The sequence below is a fragment of the Pogona vitticeps genome, chromosome 2, assembly GCF_051106095.1.
Source record: "Pogona vitticeps strain Pit_001003342236 chromosome 2, PviZW2.1, whole genome shotgun sequence".
NCBI classification, from domain to species: Eukaryota; Metazoa; Chordata; class Lepidosauria; order Squamata; family Agamidae; genus Pogona; species Pogona vitticeps.
In genome coordinates this window covers 60,992,718-61,015,614 of record NC_135784.1, presented here as the reverse complement: position 1 = coordinate 61,015,614, position 22,897 = coordinate 60,992,718, and the positions used below count along the sequence as shown (strand labels likewise).

The 22,897-nt window shown below is 44.1% G+C and overlaps 1 long non-coding RNA gene across 1 annotated transcript in view; it reads left to right on the top strand.

The window, feature by feature from the left end:
- The window catches only part of LOC144586683 (uncharacterized), a 37,471-nt gene extending 14,943 nt beyond the window's left edge, over window positions 1-22,528 (top strand). Inside the window, exons 2-3 of the long non-coding RNA XR_013541638.1 lie at window positions 15,948-16,016; window positions 18,209-22,528. This is a non-coding gene — a long non-coding RNA (uncharacterized LOC144586683). The remainder of the gene's footprint in view (window positions 1-15,947; window positions 16,017-18,208) is intronic.
- Window positions 22,529-22,897: the final 369 nt, after the last annotated feature.

Here is a 22,897-nt window from a genome sequence, read left to right as displayed (position 1 = left end):
AGGAATATAAATACTGTTAATCCCTTACATTAATATCAGCTTTGATTGTCCTTTCCCATTATCATCTCCTCGCTGTTAATGAAATGGATAGCCAAAGGGGACAGGGGTGGAGGAGTGGGGCAAACCTGGCCTAATCAGTATGTGGCGTTCAGAAATATGGGAACTAAATTGACAGGTCAGGGAGATGAGGAGTTGGGGAAAACCTAAACGAGATGAGGTGGAATAAACACTCGGTAATTTAATGTCTCATGATCGGATACCTACTTATAGGCCTGATTTTAAAGAAAGAAAGGTTAGTTTCTTGAGTCAGTTCATACCTTGTTATTGTTATGTGCTGTAAAATTATTTCTGTCTTATGGCTACCCTATGAATTAGCAATCGCCAAAAGAAGCTGCTTCAGTGCTTCATGAGAGTTGTAGTCTTGCTGCCCATTAGGTTATATAGAGCAAGGGTCCCCAACCCCCGGTCCATGGCCCATGCCAGTCCGTGGCCTTGGCACGACCGGGCCATGGAGACAGATCTCCCACTCACCCCCATGCATGCACGGCACACCCACCCGCACACACCCAACCCCTGTAAGCGCACCCTGTGCCCCGCAATCATGCCCTGCACCATCCGTGCATGCACGTGAGTGCGCCCTGCTCCCCAGTGCATGGACCCCACATCCCCAACTAGTCCATGGGTCGGAAAAGGTTGGGGACTACTGGTATGGAGGGTGTCTCTTGAATAACTAGGTATGAAAGAGCATGCTCCATACGGTAGCCTCAGTTTTGCCATTTCTGCTTCAAGGAACAGTTCAGGCTTGGTTTGATTTAGCCCCACTTCTTCTGGTCCAGGGTGTCCACCAAGCTGTCCCCCAACAATACATTTCAAATGAATTGATCATTTACCTGTGGACTTCTTTCGCTGTCCAACTTTTACATCTGTACATTATAACTGGAAACAGGATTGTATCAAGTATCTTCATCTTGCTTTCTTCAACCACAGATTTGCTCCTTTCACGGAAGAGCTACAGCTTATACATGATTCCCTGCTGAAGGTCTTAGATTTGATACCTGGCATCTTGAAACAGGCCTGGAAAATAATTCTTTCTGAAATCTACCTGGGAGATATTACCAGTTAGTATCACTTGGAGTAGGCAACACAAGATTCCAGCAGCGACATGTACCCCCACCACTCCCATGTTGCGGTTCTTTATGCTGTTCTGAACGTGCCTTCAGATTGTTGGTCAAAGAGATAGAAGCCTCCAGGTCCAACTGTTCTTCTCTAAAGAACAGTTGCAAGGTCTGGCTTTAATGAAAAATTACATGACTCAGCATAATCGTTATGATTTGTAGATGATTTCTGGGATTGGGGAGTTGTTTATAAGGAGCGTTGTGAGGCATGTTAGGGATTGGGCATTTTGGATTTTTGGACTACAGTGTTCATAATTCTCCTTCCTCAGAGTTCCCTGAAAGAAGCTGGCAGGCTTGTCAGGCAGGGCTGTCTGTTTAAAAAGAAACTTTTTGAGCAACTCCTGGGACAGCTTGTGGATCAAACAGGAAATCATGCCTCTCCAAGGCTTGAAATAAGCTCGCTGGGCCTTCTCCCCTGGTGGGCACAATTTTGATGCCTGCAACGTTTGGGTCCTACAGGTGGGGCTCGCAGAATGGAGAATTTATGAAATTTGTAGTAAAATGAAAATCCAAAATATGCATGTAAATGCTTGCATGTTCAAATTTATTACTATAGCACTGCTTGTAAAGAATGCCAAAGTATGTCTTGAAGTGAAATACAGTGGTGCCTCGCTTAGCGAGTGCACCGTATAGCGATGTTTCCGTATAGCGATCCCTTTTTCGGGACCGCTATACGGAAACATACCCGATCTTCGCAATGGGGAAAACCCTCATTGCGAAGATCGGGTATTGCGGCGGCCATTTTGGAGCCACCGAACAGCTGTTCGGCGGCTCCAAAATGGCTGCCGGAAGCCCGGAAATGGCTGCTGGCAGCCGTTTTCACGCCCTGCCCTCGCTTAGCGAGGGCGCGAAAATGGCTGCTGGCAAGGGGAATCCTCGCTGAACGGGTAAGTAAGCAAGGTATTGGAACGCATTAAACTAAGTTTAATGCGTTTCAATACGTTTTCCCTACCCGTTTAGCGACAATTCCGCATAGCGAGGGTTAATCCGGAACGGATTAACCTCGCTATGCGGGGCACCACTGTAGTAACTTTGTGAAGGTTGAATTTCAACAGAATCCCATTGCTCCAGGGAGCAGGTTTTATAGTGGAAATCTGTGTTATCTCTGTTTTGTGGGCTTTTTTTTTTTTTTTGGAGGGGCCGGGACTCCTTCCAATAACTCTTGATAGTTTGAGTGTTTTCAAGGAATGTGTGAGAAAGGTGGCCTGTTCATTTGCTATTCCCTATTTTCTCTCAGCACTCCAATGGGAATGGACACTTTATTCTACGAGGATGGAGGCCTAGCGCTGTACTCCTGAATTAGAAAAAGAAACTGCCATATACGTGTGCTGGTTGAGGGGATTCTCAGAGTTGCAGTACAAAAAAGGAACTTGTCCCAGATCTGCCCTATGTAACATGGACCTCAGAGATGTGTGTACATGTGAAACATATCTGTTTTATTCACAATACACCTTTGCCACTCTCTGTGGCATGTTAACTTTTCCTTCATCCTGAAAAGAAAGAGAAAGGTCTGTATTTTCTGCAATTTATGGACATTAAAATGGATTCTGCAAACAGTAATGCTACAGGCTTGAATTTGCAAGAGCTGAACACGGCTGTTAATGAGAGGGCATTTTGGAGGTCACTTCATCATAAGGTTGCAATAAGGGGGTGATCAGATGAGCATATAGGTTCATTTTTGGTGGAGTATGGCTTTTCAGCAACCAAACTATTGTTTCAAGTAAAAGCGATCCATCCTACCTTTTCTGTGAGTTCTTCCACTCCTTTCTGGCACAGTGCTAAGGCTGGTGTGATTGAGACCACTCCTGATTATCCTGTTCTGCAGTCTGTGTGGTTGCTTAATTCATTCCCAGATAGAGCTGTGGGCAATGTTCTCTTTGGTAACAACCCCTGATATATGCAGTGAGTTCTGACAGTAGGAAGGATGGTGGAGGAATCCTCTTGTCTATTTTCCTCATCTCACAATTTTTAAAAATATTCTAAGTGATGCAGCACTGTTTCACATATAAGGAAGTATCCATGTTAGGTTGATGTATTGCTATAGTGCTGTGTCACTTACTAAATTAGTCGGGAAATTCATCACGGTCTGCAGAATGACAGCCACAAGAAAAGGTAGGGAAAGAGGCAAAGGAGGGAGTGTCAATAATTAAAAGGGGAGAAACTGGAGCAATCTGGCATGCTGTCTGTGTCGTTCTTACTGGAGAAGAAACATCTCCCATGTGAATGGAAGAACTGCTCAAGTGTGAGATAAAATAGATTGTACTGAAGATAAGAGCCTGTTACATAACAGCACTGATGTTACCTGTCTGTCATGGGTTTGGAGGGAAAGTTCCATCCTATGGGGAGTGGAAGGCGGGACATCAGGAGGAGGGGCTGTACTGTATAAATATGTGATGCCGGTGTGTGAGAGGGAGATGCTGAGACAGACTGTGAGACACTGGGTTGGGACGAAGCAGCAGCTGGGGAAGAAGAAGCTGTTGTGGGAGTCTGTGTGTCTGACAGGGTACTACTGTGGGTCAGAGTACCACCCTGATAGGTTCAGGGGTCTGTTGGTTAGCCAGAACTGATGGGTTCAGGGTCTGTGCTTTAAGTTAAAGGTTCTAGGTGAACCAAACTGTATGCTTGTGTGTGTGAGAATAAGCCACGTTACTTTATTTTATTCACCTGATTGTTTTATTTACCCTGTTTGTATTTAAAATAAACCTTATTCTTTTATTGTTTAAAAATCCATCCCTGGTCTGTGTGACTTATTATAGGGAATGGTTGGTGGCAGCTTAGTGTAACTGTGTGACATATCCCAGTAGGTCTGGGTTTGTCACATTGATTGGTGTGCAGCGTGTGGGATACGACTGGTCCAGTTGTCCAGTGGTCCAGCAAAGCCTTGGCAGGTGTGCCCAGAGCAAGGGGGGTCTAGTCAGGGACAGTCTGAGGCGCGTAGGTAATCTTCTAGGTGTACCTCACGGGGAGGTGCGCTAGTAGAAGAACGTGCCAACTGGGGAGACTTAGATTAAGGTGCTCTGAGGCAGCCTAGTTTTGGCGGGAAAACGCTGAGGCAAAACTGCGTAGCAACAGCGAGCTAGCTTGCCAGCTGAGAGGCCCAGCAGAGGGGGGTAGGCTCTGACTCGATACTGTTGCAAATTTAGTGCTGAAGAACAGCAGCAATCTCTAGGGAGAGCTGGTTCTGAGGCAAAAAGGAAAAAAAGTGGTCGTTTTATTTTGAGGCTTGACTTTTTAAAGCAGCCTGTTCTGAGGGGGGGTATGCCCTTGACTCGAAGCCAAGTAACAGAAATGAGTGAAGTGAAAGACCCCCAGATTGACCAAGGTTCTGAGGATGAATTTGGCTCAGTGCAAGGTGACAGCACAGGAGAGCAGGACCCAGAACTCAGAAAATTGATCCTAGCCCAACAGCATGAACTGAGGGTGAGGGAAATGGAGGAAAGGTTAGAGAGAGCGAGAATGGAGAGGGAAGAAAGAATGGAGAGAGAGAGAATGGCGTTTGAATTAAGAAAACTGGAACTGATGAACCAGAACAATAATAACAATAGGGATTCTGAGGGAGGCCAATTGTCTAAGGCTGACCTGAAGAAATTCCCTGTGTACCACAAGGGAGATTGTCCTGAGGTGTTCTTTTCCTTAGTGGAAAGAGCGTTTGTGGACTTCTCAGTGAGGGAAACTGAGAAGATGACCATCATGCGGTCTTTAATCAGTGGTAGCCTGGCTGAGGTTTATGCCGAGATGCCTGAGGAATTGATGAAAGATTTTGCAGAGTTTAAAAAACTGGTGTTTGCAAGACATGGGATAAATGCAGAGCAGCTGAGACAAAGGTTCAGGTCCCTCACTAAAAAACCAGAACAAACTTTTACCCAAGTGGGGGCCCAATTGGTGAGGCTGCTTGAGAAATGGCTATCGCAGGAGGGAATAGAGACCTATGAGCAGCTTAAAGATTTGATAGCGCTGGAGCAGTTCTATTCAGTCCTGCAGGGGGAATTGAAATTCCAGGTGAGGGAAAGGAAACCGAAATCTGTGGCAGCAGCCGCAGAGATCGCAGATTTTATCTCCCAAATAAGAAAGCCCTTGGGAGAGGGGAAATCTGTAGGTAAACCCAAAGAAACCTACAGCAAGTACTCTCAGGGACCAGGGAAAAGCCAGCAAGGGGGAGGGGCCCATGGTGAAGGGAAGCCCTCAGACATGAAACAAAGACCTCAGATTTTGGAGGGAAAACCAAAACAAGATGAGAGAGAATCAAAATATACCAGAAAATGTTATTTCTGTCAGGGAAAGGGTCATCTAATCTCAGAGTGTGAGAAATTAAAGCAGCTAAAAGGAATGGTGCCTCAGAATTCTAGTGGGACCAAGCCAAAAGCTGTGTTCTGTGTCCAGAAAGAGCAAAGCTCAGTGTCACTGAGGGAGCCGGTTGCCATGGCTACTCAGTCTGGGACAGCTGCCTCTGCTGATCAGGCTGAGGAAAATGGTCCTCTTCTGGAGGTAAAGCGCTGCTTGCTGATAAAAACAGATTCTCAGTTGTTTGAGACAGCAGGGGTGGACGTAGGAATACTTGACCGTCAGTATAGGGGGCTGCGGGACACTTGTTCCCAAGTAACCCTATGCCATCCAGATATCATCCCTAGGGAGTTTATAATCCCAAATGAGAGCATGAAGGTGGCAGGGATTGAGGGCCAGGTAATCTCTCTGCCAGTAGCAGAGGTACCTGTCAACTTTCAAGGCTGGAGGGGAGATTGGCGGATAGCGATTTCATCGACTCTACCAGCAGCCATGCTCGTGGGAAATGACCTGGCTGAACATGTGAAACGGGTGCTAGTGATTACACGCTCACAAGCCACCACAGGGACAGTTCAGGGGGGTAATGATGAGCCAGAGACTGAAGCAGAGGGGAGTTCAGAAGCTGTGGTGGAAACCTTAACCACAGACAGCAGATTTGGACAGGAGCAAAAGGCAGACGCCACTCTCCAAAAGTGTTTTGAACAGGTGACTGACGCCCAGCTAACACCTGAGACCCCAGTGAGATTTCTGGAGAAAAAGGGGATTTTATATAGAGAAACCCTGAGGAATATCTCAAAAGGGGGAGATGGGATCAGAAGTCAGCTGGTGGTACCTGAAAAGTATCGCCCCATGATCTTACAAAGGGGGCACTCTGACATGTTTGCTGCACACTTAGGAGTCAACAAAACACAGCAGAGAATCACACAGAATTTCTACTGGCCTGACATAGGGAAGCAGATCAGGGAGTTCTGTAAACAATGCGATGTGTGTCAAAGGCAGGGGAATAACCGCGATAGGACCAAAGCAAAGTTGTGCCCTTTGCCTGTGATTGACACTCCGTTCAAATGCATAGGGGTGGATATTGTGGGACCTTTGCCCAAGGCCACAAAGAGGGGGAACAGGTTCATCCTAACAATTGTGGACCATGCCACAAGGTATCCTGAAGCCATACCCTTGACTAATATTGAAACTAACACAGTGGCAGATGCTTTGGTGGGGTACATGTCCAGGATGGGATTTGCCTCAGAGATAATCACAGATTTGGGCACATCGTTCACGTCAAAGCTCATGAAACGCTTATGGCAAATCTGTGGTATAAAGCACAAGGAAACCACTGCTTATCATCCGGAAAGTAATGGGTTAACTGAGAAGTTCAATGGGACTCTAATGCGCATGATTAGGGCTTACTTGGCAGAGAATCCAAACAATTGGGACCAGAAGCTGCAATCCCTTTTGTTTGCTTATCGATCAGTGCCACAAGCCAGTACCGGGTTCAGTCCATTCGAACTTTTATTTGGGAGAAGGGTGAAAGGGCCCCTTGATTTGATAAAACAAAATTGGGAGCAGATCACCCAGGATGACCCACAAGACGTTGTGACTTACATAGACACCTTGATGAATGACCTAAAGCGAAATCTAGAGCTGGCAGCAGAAAACCTGCAAGCGCAGAAGGTCAAACAGAAAACATGGTATGACCGCAAAGCTAGAGAGAGGCACTTTGACCCAGGGGAGGAGGTGCTTTGGCTTAGGCCCTGCAGAGAGAATAAGCTGCAGCTCAAATGGGCAGGACCATATAGGGTCATTTCCAAGATGTCAGACCTGAACTACCTAATAGAGCAAGAGGAGAACCAAGCAAGGAGGGTGGTTCACGTGAATGCCCTAAAACCCTACTACAGAGGGGAACAGAGGGTTTTATTCGCGATAAAAGCAGCTGAGAGTGAGGAAGCTGAATTACCCTTCTGGGAGGGTAGAGGGGAAGTAAAATACAACCCAGAGGAGGTAAAGATCAGTCCTGCACTCACCCAAGACCAGCAGCAAGAATTAAAAATGCTGCTTAATAAATATCAACAGGTATTTTCCAACAAGCCGGGGATAGTGAAGGGAGTGATGCATCGGATCCACACAGGGGATGCACCCCCGCAGGCAGTATCCCCATACCGAGTAACGGGACCCTATAGGGACAAGGTGCGGAAGGAGCTGGACGAGATGCTTAGGGAGAACATAATCGTCCCCTCTTCTAGCCCTTGGTCCTCTCCAATAGTCCTTGTGGACAAGCCTGATGGGAGCATTAGGTTTTGTGTTGATTACAGGAAGTTAAACCGTGTAACCACTCCTGATGCCTACCCAATGCCCAGGCTAGACAACCTGATTGAAACCATAGGGGGTTGTCGGTTCATCTCATCATTGGACCTGGTAAAGGGATATTGGCAATTAAGAATTGATCCCAGGGATCAAGAAAAGACTGCCTTTTGCAGCCCTTTTGGTCTCTATGAGTTTCGAGTCCTGAGCTTTGGTCTCAGGAATGCACCAGCCACATTCCAAAGGCTGATGGACCAGACCTTGGCAGGGCTCAATGACTTTACAGTGGCCTACATTGACGACATAGGGATCTTCAGTAATACCTGGGAAGATCACCTGATACACCTGGAGTTAGTGCTGCAGAGGTTAAGTGCAGCAGGGCTAACAGTAAAGGCCAGCAAGTGTCAGCTGGGTAGCCCAGAAATAAAATACTTGGGTCACATGGTAGGGGGAGGAATGATAAAACCCCTGGAGGCCAAAATAGAAGCTGTTCGTGATTGGCCTAGACCCAACACCAAGAAAAAAGTCAAATCATTTCTTGGGTTGGTGGGCTACTACAGAAAGTTCATCCCGAGGTTTAGCGAGATTGCGGCTCCGCTGACCGATCTGACGAGGAAGAAGGCTGATGACCGCATCCCGTGGACCAGCGACTGTGAGGCGGCGTTCCAGAGGTTGAAGGAGGCGTTAATCAACTATCCTGTGTTGCGGGCTCCAGACTTCGACCGGGAGTTTATCATCTACACCGATGCGTCTAACAGCGGGGTAGGAGCAGTTCTGTGCCAGGAGGATGAGAATGGTGACCAGCATCCAGTGTCCTACCTGAGTAGGAAACTTCAAAAAGGTGAGAGACATTTGGCAACCGTGGAGAAGGAGTGTTTGGCCATAGTCTACGCGATCCAGAAGGCCAAGCCTTACATCTGGGGAAGACATTTTGTTCTGTGTACTGACCATTCACCATTGCAATGGTTAAAGACAATGAAAACCCACAATAGCAAACTTATGAGGTGGGCTTTGAACTTACAGGACTATGACTTTGAAGTGAAGGTGGTCAGAGGGTCAGTGAACTGTGTTGCTGACGCCTTATCAAGAAGACCTGAAGACTGAAGACGGCGAAAGAACATGGACTATATGTATATAATGCTGATAAAAAGTAAAATGTACCTGGTTTTGAATTTGGTTTGTATTAATAAAGGTAAATTGATGTACTGTATATGGTAAAATGTTTAAATGCATATTTGCTATGGTTAACTTGGAGTGTAAGTATATGTAAGTATTATATGGTATGTATAAATGTTGTTGTGTATTTTATGCAGGTTGTTTTTTTGGTGAAAAGCACTTTTAGCTTTCCCCCTACAAAACAACTTTTAAAGAGGGGAGGTGTTACATAACAGCACTGATGTTACCTGTCTGTCATGGGTTTGGAGGGAAAGTTCCATCCTATGGGGAGTGGAAGGCGGGACATCAGGAGGAGGGGCTGTACTGTATAAATATGTGATGCCGGTGTGTGAGAGGGAGATGCTGAGACAGACTGTGAGACACTGGGTTGGGACGAAGCAGCAGCTGGGGAAGAAGAAGCTGTTGTGGGAGTCTGTGTGTCTGACAGGGTACTACTGTGGGTCAGAGTACCACCCTGATAGGTTCAGGGGTCTGTTGGTTAGCCAGAACTGATGGGTTCAGGGTCTGTGCTTTAAGTTAAAGGTTCTAGGTGAACCAAACTGTATGCTTGTGTGTGTGAGAATAAGCCACGTTACTTTATTTTATTCACCTGATTGTTTTATTTACCCTGTTTGTATTTAAAATAAACCTTATTCTTTTATTGTTTAAAAATCCATCCCTGGTCTGTGTGACTTATTATAGGGAATGGTTGGTGGCAGCTTAGTGTAACTGTGTGACATATCCCAGTAGGTCTGGGTTTGTCACAGAGCCTTTAAAATGCAACCCAGATCACTCCAATCCCCACATCTAGTCACATCCAAAGTTAGAGGCAACTTGACAGCATATAACAGCAACAAACAATAACATAGCAGTAATGCAACATGTGGACATCCTTAACCACATATTTTTACTAAAATTAAGTAAAGTTGTTTCCTCAAATGAAACTCTCATCACCATAGAATATTGAGGGGGAGGAGGTGATCTCAAAATCTTGCACTCACCTCCAAAACTCTGTTACTTGAAAATATGTTTTTTTTCCTTTCCATGGTTTCATGTTCACTTTCTTTTATAAGAAGGATCCCTTTTCTGTAACAGCAAGACACGCATAGGCTGAGCTTAATTTTTTTATTTTATTTTAGGATGGAATTTGCAAGATTGATGCAAAGTCTGAGGCAGAGCAGGAAAGCCCATGAAACAGAATGACTGAGAGAGACAGACAGACAGAGTTAAAAATACATGGAAGTGGTTCTCTGTCAGGCTGTCTTGTGAAGGGAAGCTGTCTCATATTGTGGTAAAGGCCCCACACAATCTCCATGAAGGGCAAAGCCTCCCAGTGGTGGCTCTTCTATCAGAGCTAGTAGCAGAAAGTTCTGAAATGAGGTATGCTATGGCGAGTACATGGGACACAGCTAGCTTTGGGTCTACTAGGTCTGAAGGTGCTCTGTTTCTCTAGGTTGAACTAGCAAACACATTCATCATGTTTTAAAGAAGAGTTCCACCCTCAAGGACATAGTTTTTTTCCTTACCCAAGTATCTTGCATTTAGTGTGCTTTGTTTTGTAATTAGTCATTTGAAGTTACATAGGCATAATGTGTAAGTGTGATTGCTGATGCATGTGTCTCGGAGGAAATTCCATGGTAGGAGAGAAAACGGTTAATCATGCGGAATGTCCATTTTCAATTGGTTGATCCTTGAATTCATAAATATTTTGATTTTTATTCTTCTAACTAGGGCAGAAATTAAATTCAATTATAACCAATCTATCCATCTGTCCACCAGCCTGGAGCTGACATAGAAAAATTCTGTCCAGTCGTGATTAATGAGAAGGAAAATGTCAATAAGACCCCAGTTTTGCTGGAGGGGGAAAAACCCTTCTGCGATCCACTTTATCACTCTCCCTTAGCTCCCCGTTAAGTTTGCTTTGCTACTTTTTTAAAAAAAAATGGGAGCGTATTTAATTCTAATATTACAATAACCTTCATAAATCTCTCCAGCTCAGACCCTGAAAAGAAGAGAAGCTTTCCTGCCTTCTTTACTTCATTCTGTTGGGCATGGGGTTCCTGTTCCCTCAAGGCACACTCGACTCAGGGGAAGGCCCCTACAGTGTGTTTTGGAGAACTTTGGTGAGCAGACGTCTGGGAACGACTAAGAGGTGTCTTATTAAATTGTGTACCCAAATTTGGCCTTCCCCTCAACACTGAATTTTATTCAGAATATTATCCCTCATAGTTTGATGTCTTAATCTGATTTCAAATTGTACTTGAATAAATGCATTAATGACAAAATATGTCAGCTATTACTACCTTCACCCAGTGTCTTCTTCATCCTGAAGAGCCATCTCTTCTTCTACATTTCCATTGATGTATTTATAGTGTGCTCTCGCATTCTTGCTTAGCTTCTTCTTTTTCATAAAGGCATGTTTATCTCACCTCTCAGTCATTGTCATCACAAGCTGCTTCTAATTTTGTTCTTTCGGGGTGGAATGCCATCATTTTCTTTTTCCGGGAGAAGTTCCTGAACAAGCTAAAGCATAAAGAATGACCACGAAACCCTGACCTTCCACCAGCACGTTCCCTTGGCAACAGCCAATTTGCTATTATGGTATCGGAAGTGAAATTCTGGTCTGTTCATAGAAAAATAACAGCTACCTATTCAGACTAGGTCATAAGGAATTCAGAAGTGAAGCTGGTCCTTCAGAAACAAGAACAAATACAATTCAGCTGAGAGCTGGATTTCATGGGGCTGGATGGGGCTAGGTGGGATGATCTGTGATGGACCCTCCATTTTTATTTTCTTTTTAATGATTGGGGCTGAATTAAAATTATATTACTATTTGTCTTCAGTGAGGCTGGGGCGGTAGCACTGAGAAGCCAGACAGTAGAATAGAAAGGTGTCAAACAGAACAATAAACACTGAACAATATACTTGTTCATGAAACCCTACATACTCTTAAAATGTCACCGTAGAACTGCAGAGCGGGAAGGGACCCTGTGGATCACTGGGCCCAGCCCTTGTCAAGGAGGCACGGTAGAAAATTGCACACTGCCAACCTCAGGCTCCACAGCCAGATCCGTAAAGCACTGATGTATCCTTGACCCTAAGCATGCTTAATAGGTGGTGTTTTTTTTGGGGGGGGGAGGTGGTGGTGGTAAATATATATATTTGGCCATACATAGACCTTGAAACATTATTGCAAACTCCACAGAGGCAGAAGCTGAGTTAATGCCAAATCCAAATCCCCTCCAAATCAGGAGTGCAGCCACTGTGCTGGCACAAATTTAATCCATGCTGTGAGTAATTTGTGACAAATTTTAACCTGGGCTGAGGTTTGGATTTGGCACAGGTTCAGTGGGAGCAAGGTCAGCTGATCTTCAGTTGCTGGCCTATCACTGAGCGCATTCTCCACCGGGCGCTATAAACTACAACGGAATATAGTACGCACAATTCTTTGGAGGAAAGGCCACAACTTTATTGGTTACAGCAGCAGTCCCTGGTCAGCATTGGCAGATTGGATCCGGTGCATTGAGAAGCCCAATGGCCACCCGATACCCACCACCATTCACTCCAGCAGCTGCTGAAGGTTTCGCCAGATGTTGCCATCTTTTGGAAACCATGTGGGCATATGCCACTCCGTGATTCTCACACGCCTGGGGCAGGGGTTGGGCCTGTGGGCCCTCAAGCTGGACCAGACCCTGACCCTGACCCAATCTCCCTGTACAGAGAGGTTTGTTAACCGTTCTGGGTGAGTAGACGCCTGTCTTCACCTTTAAGCCATCCGGATCCAACCCCAATGCTCCAAACTGCCACAAGAGCTGAGTCCTGTTCAGCTCCCGCCAGAGAACTGCAGCTGCAACCAATTTGCTATGGCTTCATTGATATCACCCAACCATATTTTCTGCCCCAAGTATGATAAGTGTATCCCCATCAGCCTGGTAGAGGAGTGAAATACAATGTCTGGGTGTTTAATCCAGTGACAAACCCAGGATGCCATCAGCCCAATAACGTGCCAGGCAACTTTTTGCCTTGCAATATCCACTATTCTTGGGTCTCATGCCCCTTGCCACTCCTTTGTACCAAGGAGGTCTGACCACATGATATGGACAGTGGGGCAGCAATCATGAATAACTTCCAGGTCCACTTTAATGAAAATATCAGATCCACCTTCTTAGTTGCCAGCAAGTCATTCTCTCCAAGTAGAAAAGAATCATGGCTGCATGTCTATGCCTTTTAAGCCACTAAAAAGGGGGGAATTAATAGGGGCCACAGCATGCCCCACTTACCCAGCCACCTAGCCACATATACCAAGCCTAGTGGTCAGCTAAGACACCATCCCCAAGGCATACCATCAACATATTGCTCTGCCCCATGTATGATGCTAGGGCCAACAAGCCAAACGTTGGCCACAGAACTTGTCAACAGAACTGAAAGAGAGAAATATTAGGCTTGCATATGGTCTCTGTGTGTATGTGTGTGTGTGTGTGTGTGTGTGTGTGTGTGTGTGTGATGGTCTGTGTGTGTGTGTGTGTGTGTGTGTGTGTGTGTGTGTGTGTGTGTGTGTGTGTGTGTGTGTGTGTGTCCCTTGGCTCGAAAAGGGCAGGAAGGACCCCCCAACAGCTTTGTATGACCGAAAAGTGGGAGGGAGCAGCTAAGTTGTATACTCCCTGCGGTATCTCCAACTTCCAACGCTTCAGAGTTCTTCTAGGATCGAGGAAATCTGTATTCTTGGAAATGAGATGGGTCTTCTTGATGCCGTCATCCATGCCTGCAACTTGGCTCAGAAAGTTATGGAAGTTGACAAACAAATGAGGAGAGGCACTGCACACCTCACCCAGCCGTACCCAGAGGACTGCTGTTCACCAAACAAAAGGGCTTGCCTGATGAATTCTGCCAGGAAGGCTAACCAAGCCAGTAGATCCTGTTTCCCACCCTGATTCTGTCCCCTGCCTTAGCAAGCCTGAGGCAAAATGCACCACCTGCAAGTTTTGAAGAGCGCCTTTTTGTGGGAAGAGCCCCTTGGCTACAGTAGGTTTCCATACCTGCAACATCTCTTTGTTTCTGCCATAACAAGAAGCAATGGAACAGGCAATATATGAGAGCCTCTGATGCTCATTCACAAATCTTAGCCTGTTATTTCCAAACCTTAGTACAAATGAAAGGACTGCCAACCAATCCTAAATGTACCTATGTACGATGTTGCACCAAAGTCAGTGGCTGTGACCATGCTGAAAAATTCAGCTGCTGCTTTGGTTAAAATTGACAATGCCAGTGTTGGAGAATTAAAAGCTAGTTCATCACAAGGCATAGCTGCCCACCCAGCTCAAAAAGACAGGACACTGGGCAGAAGAAAAACTGGCTAGCAATACTAGCAGGAAACTGTGGAATGTTTCAGAACACTGTCCAGGCATGTAACAATCATAAGAGGGCACTGCCCCCAAACAGCCACTGTCCTACTTACTTACTTACTTACTTACTTACTTACTTACTTACTTACTTACTCACTCACTCACTCACTCACTCACTCACTCACTCACTCACGTACGTATTGAAAATATATAAACAAGGAGAATATTACTGAAGTTTTCGACGCAATAGACAATAAGGTGGCAAAGACAACATATAGTGAATATATCTTGCTTACATCCCCCACTTCTGAGTGAAAAGCAAAACCTTTGGATGCCATTGGTGGATCCTATATTAGCCTACTGTCAAATGAATGACAGTAAGTAGTTACATTGTTTAATGGGGAGGTCTGATCTGGCCACAGAGACACATGCCTTAGTGGTTGGGTTGCCGTAACGCCCTCTGTATGAGGTTGCCTTTCAAAAGAGCTCAGAAACTTCAGTGGGTAGAAAATGCTGTTGCCTGATTGATACCTGGGCTGGTCACTGGGATCACATAACCTGTTGTTACAACAACTCCCCTGGCCGTGATCTGTTTCTGAACATAATTCAAAGTGGTTGTTTTGCCTATGGCTTGGGCCCAAGCTATCTCAAGAACCACCTCTTCCTTTTAGGGCCTGGCTGGGTGTTGATATCAGGAGAGACCTTGCCCTCACTTCCACCACCCTCACAGATGTATTTGGCCCCAAGACTCTGGAACTCCCTCAGGCTCAGTTGATGTTCAGTTATATGTTAGGACTGCACACACATAGATATGTTCAGGAGAGGGGAACCAACATGGCAAGGTTGCTGGAAACCATGTGATTATACAAGGAAAAGATTAGAAAATTAGGGAAGTTTGGGCTGCAGAAGAGAGAATTAAGAGCTGATACAGATGACGATGTCATTTTGTTTCCTGTTGTTTTAGAGCATATGTTTCAAACCAGTGGTTCAAGTGACAAAACAGAGGATTTAGTGCGACCATTAGGCAAAACTTAATTCTACAAGCTCTTCAACAGGAGAATAGTGATTTTTGGTGGAGAGTGGAATTAAGCAAAGGCACCATGGCTACTGCGCTGTAGTGAATTTTCAGCCTTAGTAATGGCTGGAAACTTTGTTCCTTTCCACTGTGGGATGTGATGATACTATTACTCTGTGGATCCCTATTAGAAAGATAAGATCCAAGGGTGGCTGAGAAAACCTCATAGGGTTTGTCAGCTCTTAGAGCACTGGTTGAAGTCTCAAGGAACTGTGATGCTTCCCTAGGTGGGAAGAGAGATCACAAGGCAAGGGAGACCTGAAGGAGAAGTTTTCATCTTCACATAGAGGAAGTGGCTTTGAATCCTGGGCACCCGACTCCACGCTTTCCGCCATGGCATCTGGACTCGCAGCATTGAGGCATTTGTATATGTGTTGTGCTTGTGCAGCACTGGTACATGGTAAAGCCTGGCGCAAGGGGAGGGAACTGGGGGGGAGACACACTGGGTACATATATTTGGCTGATTGTGCCTCTTATGTCCTTGTGCCTCACCAATGGGAGGGACATGTTGAACCCTGAGGCCATCATCTCCACACAGACCAATTAACTGAACTTCAAGAGGGATTTGCTAGTGGCTTAGGATAGAGATTAGTGTGACCCCTTTTCTCCTGTGACTTCCAGGGCCTGGGTTTGGGCAGAAAGGCAAGACACCTCCCCACCCTCAGTTCAACCAGTATGGCCACTGAAAAGGTAAGTAGATGGAAGAAGCAATGTACTGAACAGTTAAATTTGCATAAACACTGGACCAGAGGGCAGGGAAAGTGGTACAAAAGCTGGACTGGAGGTGAAGTAAGTTGGTGCAGAAAATGGATCTTAGAACAGACCGAAAAGGAGATATGTAGCTATGCTCCTGTCTCAAGTAAACAAAAAAAAACCCTACCCGTGTAGACTGGCTAAATATGAATCCTGAACAGTATCTATATATTCTTACAATGCTATATCACTTTAAATATTCAATCATTACAGAGTCCATTCAGGTCCAAGGATTAAATCCATCGGGAAGCTGAGAGATCTTGCTTAAATGTATGTAGTTCATGCTCTAAAAGAATAGGATCAGGATTTTAAGTCCCATAGATTTCTTTATGGTGGAATTTCCTTGGGAAACAGCTTTAGTTCTTTTGTTGAAATGTTAACAGGTCCCAGCTAACTTGTCTGCTCTCATGAAAACCCAGGTTCACTTTCTTTCTCAAAGCTGAGTCTGTGCGTCTTATTGGTAAAAGATTGTTCACAACCACACAGACGTCCCAGGAGAGAAACCTGCCCCATCCCCTAGCTTGGGTGTTTCCTGGTCACTATATCTCTCAGTGCGTTTGCAACACTTAGCCATCAGCCTCTCCCAAACTGCCACTGGCAATCTTTGGACTAGCACCTATCTCTCTGCTGTTCCTGGATCCATCCTGTAGGCTTCTCCTGTGAGTTTAGTTGCCCTGTGCTTCTCACTCCCTAAGGCCCTCTAAATTCCCCCAAGCCCCACCTATTAGCCATATTTGTTATTGGTGGGCTCCCACTGGTGGCCATCTAGTTCCTCATGCAGGACCTGCTGATAATGTACTGTAGCTGGGTGCTGCAGTGACTGGCAGCTTTTCTGACATATTTGAACAGTGCTCCTGGTTGTTGGCACTATATTGGTATTTTTTAAATTCCACTAAGTAAAGCTGCGTTAGGTTGGCAGGAATTTTTCAAGACGGGCTTGCAAAAGATAGATTTCCCTTCTGTAAGCTATTTAAAAAAGAAGGCATATTTTGAGAGCATCTGGAGTTTCCTTGGGTTTGTCCCTTCAAGGCAAATGTTCTAAGTTTAAAAAAAAGGTATAATTGAAATAGCACAATTGTACTGTAATTCTATACTACCAATATTTTGGCATTATAGTGCTATAGCAGTAGCTAACACAGTTCCAGTCACCACCATTAAAACCACCTTCCTAAAAATGGCACTGTTCCTAAAGGTTCCTTTCTACTCGTTTTAAAAAGCATCATAGGGCTGTAACGCTATGACATTCGTTGAAATATTTTAGAAAGAAGTATAATCCTGGAAATGCATTTTAATGTTAATTAAAAGTCAGTTAATAAAACATGTGGTCTATTAAAATGATGTCTGCTACCATGGTGATAGAGAATGTGGGACAAGATTCAAATGGCAGCTTGCCTGAATGGGGCCTTCCTCACTCAGAGCAGTTACCTCAGGCACACTGGTGGCAACAGAGCTTGGTGGAACGAAAAGATGCCCAATACTGGGGAAGCCCAATTGCAAATCCAATGGGACCTTGTATCAGAAAAGCAATGATGAGTGCTGGAATTGCAAAAATGAAAATAAATCCAAAGGAATGATGGCATCTTAAGGACAGATTTATTTCACTAGGAATTTTCATGGATAACAATCCATGGCTTCAGGTGTCTATAGAAATGGATCATGCTCCATGAAAACCCATAATGAAATAAATGTGTTAGTCTTTAAAGTGCAACACCTCTTTTGTTTTTATTTTGTTACACATACTGAAACAGATTCAACAGTGATTAGTGCTCGAAGGCACCCATCTGGAGTCAGCTTCTCAGTATGCTAAGTAGCCATGTATAGATGGCAAGAGGATGTTAAAACGTTTCTTTCAACATGGATACCATATTGCTTTAGAGCTGTGTTGAAACTTCTCTCAGTTGTTCATATTTCCCACATTTCTCCCAGCTTCTCTTGATTTGTTTTCCATAACAGCCTCTTGTTTCTCCGGTTGAAAGTTTTGCCACAGGCTTCAGAAGACCCACCATGTTGCCATTTTATGATGATGTCACTCTAGCATGTGGAACACCATTGGCCAACAACACATATAGAGACACCACACTATATTGTGATGGATGTGATTGTTTAATCTGTCTAATTTCATCTGACAGTGAGTTGGCGGTGATGGGAGAGCCAATAGCGATGGTGTTGGCAGCAGCAGCTATATAAGTGACAGAGAGGTATGAAAAATAGCACCAAACTAGTGCATATGGAACCTCCAGCTTAGAGAAAATTATAAAAGCATTCCGCTTTGCCGAACACTTTTTTAACTCTGGAAACATGTTTTACAACAAAATGTAAATTATTGTACAAGCCTTCACCAATCTATACAATATATTTATGAAAATTGACGTCTACATTTATTTATAAATGGATAGACTTTGATACCAGTGGCAGAAAGAAGCCAGGATCTCTCCTGACATTCCTGACAAAACATTTTATTCCTAAGGTTTTGTAAATATGTCATGACCAAGGCCATGAAAGTCACATTGCATTGGCAGAGAAGTTGTAACCATTATGGGATCACAGATGGCTTTATAAATTTAGTCTACACACAGACACACACACATGTCTGTATATCATAAATAACAAGTCCCATCAATTTCTTCCCTTAATCTACAAAAAGGTTTTATAAAGTTTCAGATAGTTCGCGAAGGCTTTCATGGCCGGGATCTAATGGTTGTTCTGGGTTTTTCGGGGTCTTTGGCTGTGTTCTGAAGGTTGTTCTTCCTGACGTTTCGCCAGTCTCTGTGGCCGGCATCTTCAGAGGACAGCAACCTGAGTACAGGTTGCTGTCCTCTGAAGATGCAAGCCACAGAGACTGGCGAAACATCAGGAAGAACAACCTTCAGAACACGGCCAAAGACCCCGAAAAACCCAGAACAACCTTTCAGATAGTTATTAAGAAATTTTCATTTCCTATAGAGGTGCAGAATTCACAGTGTCAGAGTCACGAAACAGAAGTCAGAAACTATGGTGCATATGAAAAAAAATAACCACTTAGCAAAGCTTGCTTATAGCAGTACAGCAAAAGGTTCATGAGCAGTTTTAAATACCAGTCCCATGTCCAACCACATAGATGCCCATGCAAAGAAAACAATAATGAATAGGCCTCAAACTTGCTCCTGCAAACATTAAAGAAAAAATATATTAAAAAACCAAGGAAAACAGGGATGAAACAAATGCACATGCACACACATACAAAATAGATGAGCTGACCATCATTTAGAAAATGTTTTATTGAAAAACACATCCACATTATAGCAACAACCCAGCAGCTGTGTAAAAGGCATTGCCTTTTATAAGAATGGGGTTGCAGCTGGTGTGACCTTTCTCCCAGAACTAACATATATGAGAACTAAATGGCTGAGAAGTCCTCATGCTACTCGCTGAATATGTATGTACACTTTTTGCTGGGTTCATTTTGTTTTAGACAGAGTTACAGGGCCTGATTTATGCTGGCACGGTAAGTGACCAGGCCATCACAATGAATTTGTGTGACTCTTTAAAACCAATAAACCACATAAATCAGTCACCACTGCGCTACTGGAGATCATGTCTGATGTGAAATTTTTTAAAAAAACTCCTGTTCCCACTGTTGTATGTCCATCTTCCATACCTACACTGGCATTTTTTAACATTTCTTTCTTCCTTTCTTCCTTTCTTCCTTTCTTCCTTTCTTCCTTCCTTCCTTCCTTCCTTCCTTCCTATTACACATACACACCCTTCCTTCCACAGCCAAATGCACCTGTTAGCTGAAATCTACGGAAAGATATATGTCAGATAAATGGCTAGGATCCAAAGAGCTTCTTCAGCTTTTCTGCGGAATTTTGGGAAGCCAAATGGCAGCTTTGGTTCGTTGCATCTAAAACGGGCTGCAGTCCATGAAAGCTTATGCTAAAGAAAGCTTGTTTTGTCACTATTTTTTTTTTTTGCTTCTGCTTCCTTTGAAGAGCGCTATGCCATGTTATAAGCAGGGGTTATACTCTGAAACTCTCTCAAATTGACAGGTATAGGTCATAAGTCTTGCCATCTCACCTCCATCCTTCCCTTCAACTGTGCAGAATGAAGAAAATAAGGGTTAAAAAGAAGACCAGTTTTTGGATATAAAACACAGGTGGGAGGGGAGACCCAGAAGGGTGGAAGATCAGTAGAACTTGAAATTTTCCTCAAAATACAATATAATGCGCAGGTTCCCAATTCCAGCTAATTCATTACCATTTGCAAATCTTTGCAGAGACTCCAGATGATTTATGGTTTTGTATCAGAAACATACAAAATTCATGGATGCAGAGCTCCATGCCATTTGTCATTTGGATTTGCGGCATGGGAGCTTTGCGTAGACACTCAGTTGCTGTTTGATCATTCAGATTGACTTACTTAATTTGTATCCAACCGGGGAGGTAAAGTCAGGGTTTATTTGTTGTTTTATTTCACAAAGTGTATTGGAAAAATATGCCTTCTGAAATCACAATTTGTACACAAAGGTACTCCCTTGGCATCCTGCTGAGGTGGTTAGTTATAAGTTAGAACGTATGTCTGTTCAGTAGACCTCTTACTACAGCAGGCCGTACATAACAGCAAATTCAGACCTTGGAAATAAATACCTACTTGCGATTAATTCCTTACAACAGATGACCATGTTACATTATGACTGTAATTTAATGATACCTATTGATTGTCATTAAAGAATCTTGGGGGAAAAGGAAGTACTCATCTTGAGAAATTAGACAGCTAATGTCAGTTGGCATAATCTACGCTGGGCTAGATGGATAATGAACTGACTCAGCATAAGGCAGCTTCCTGAGTTGATAAATTCATGAGGTCTGCCTGACAGCTGGTGAATGAAGGTTGTGTCCTCTGCAGCTGTTGGTTCCAATTAGGGGCATGAAAAATCCCACTTTCACTTTGTGATTCATTTGTTAAGATCACATTCATCCTTCAACCCCTGTATTCCAGCCCCCAACCTGCAGGCCATACTGGGTGAAGCTTTTGGGAGAAGTCCAAACCACTTAGAAGATCAAGAGTTGAGAACTACTCATCTAGAATGTTTCATGGATCTTGTCTTCAATGCCCAGCATTTGGCCAGACTCATCTCAACCACAATACTACCTTCTTCTTGTCAAAATAAAGTTACTGAAAAGTTTCCTTCCAGATTCTGGATTTTTTAAAAAATGGAAGTCTGCAAAGGAGAACTGAAAGAACAGATGATGAACCTGATAAATCTGTCCACATGCACTGAAAAGAAAAATATCAGTCATGACTTTTCAGCTTCCAAAAGGCTGGTATGTTGGATGCCTCAGCACAAGACATGGCAAGTATTGTAGTTAAAAATAAGTGGAAGGCTACTGTACTGAACGTTGGGGAGCGGAGGTGAAAATCTCCCCACCCCACCCTCCGCACTAGTCTCCTGATATCTTTGTGGACAGCCTGGCAACTCAGTCTGGCTGGTTTTTGCTGCACATGAAAAGTTAGACTGGTGACGCAGGAAAAGAGAATGTGATAAAGATATAGCTGACTGTCATGCTCTTTGCTGAAGGAACAGACTAACCTTTCAAGAGGCAGCTTGTTTTCTCCAAACGTAGTCCTGCAGAAAAAAGCATGAAAAGAAGCCAGCCAGCCAGCCAGCCTTTCTTCTTTTTCTTCTAACTTTTATCTCATCTGCTTACTCTTCGCAGAACAACAACTCCCTTTAGTTATGGTTTTCTCAAGTTTCTGTCATTAGTTATCACTGCAGCTCTTGGAAAAGTATATCTTTTTGGACTTCAACTCCCAGAATCCCCAAGTCAGCATGGACTTTGCTCTTCCACACTATGCATGACTAGTCCATGGGTGATAGCAGATCACTTTTAGAATCATAATCACACTCCTAATTCTCTTGAGAATCATACTTTTAGCATTCCAACAGAATTAGGAGTGTGATCATGATGGACCTCTGGCAGTCCATCCTCTATCCTGGCACTTATTTCCCAACCGTTCCTCCCGGCTGCTTTCTTATTAGGAAATATATTTTAGCCGTTAGTTTTACACGCACAGCTGCTTTGTACTGAGACCATTGAGGGGATTGTTTCTTCTGTGACACAAAGTAAGCCACTGTAGTTGATAGTGCCAACACGCAGCAATGGACTGCGAGACAGAGCTTTGTGTTAAACAAGTTTCCCTGTGACCTCTCAGCTAAGAGTCAACTGTTAGCCCAGGTGGTTTTTTTTCCAGACATGGAAGGAGAGTGCAGCATCATATTTTTGCCTCAGATGGCAGAGTGTCCTGGGTCATTCACTTCCCGTTAAAAAGAGAGAGGAGAAACAGGAAATGCCTCTGCTCAAGCCCTCCTTCAAAGTGAGTGGGGGAGGCGGTCTCCTTTGAGCTGTCGCCTGCTATTTTTGCTAATAGCAATGGCTGTTGTTTAGCTATCTAAAGGATCACCTGTCTCCTTACAAGCCGATTTGTTTTAAAAAGGAAACAACTGCAGTGGCCATGAAGCGCCCACAGCGCCCAGGTATCTGACCCTTTTGCAAAGGAAATAAATTGACAGCAACGTTCATTCACACATGCTGAAACAATAAGGAATGAAGTGATTCATCATAGGTGCAAAATAAAACAACCCTCCCGGCAAGGGGGAAATAAACTGGAAATAACCACTGGCTGGGAAAATGAGTCAATCATGGCGTCGTGTGCTTGGAAATTTATGAAACAATTTAAAAAAACAGCCAAATTGGTATAACTGGGGTTCATTTGGCAGGTGTGTTCAGGCCCTAAATAATAATAATAATAATAATAATAATAATAATAATAATAATAAT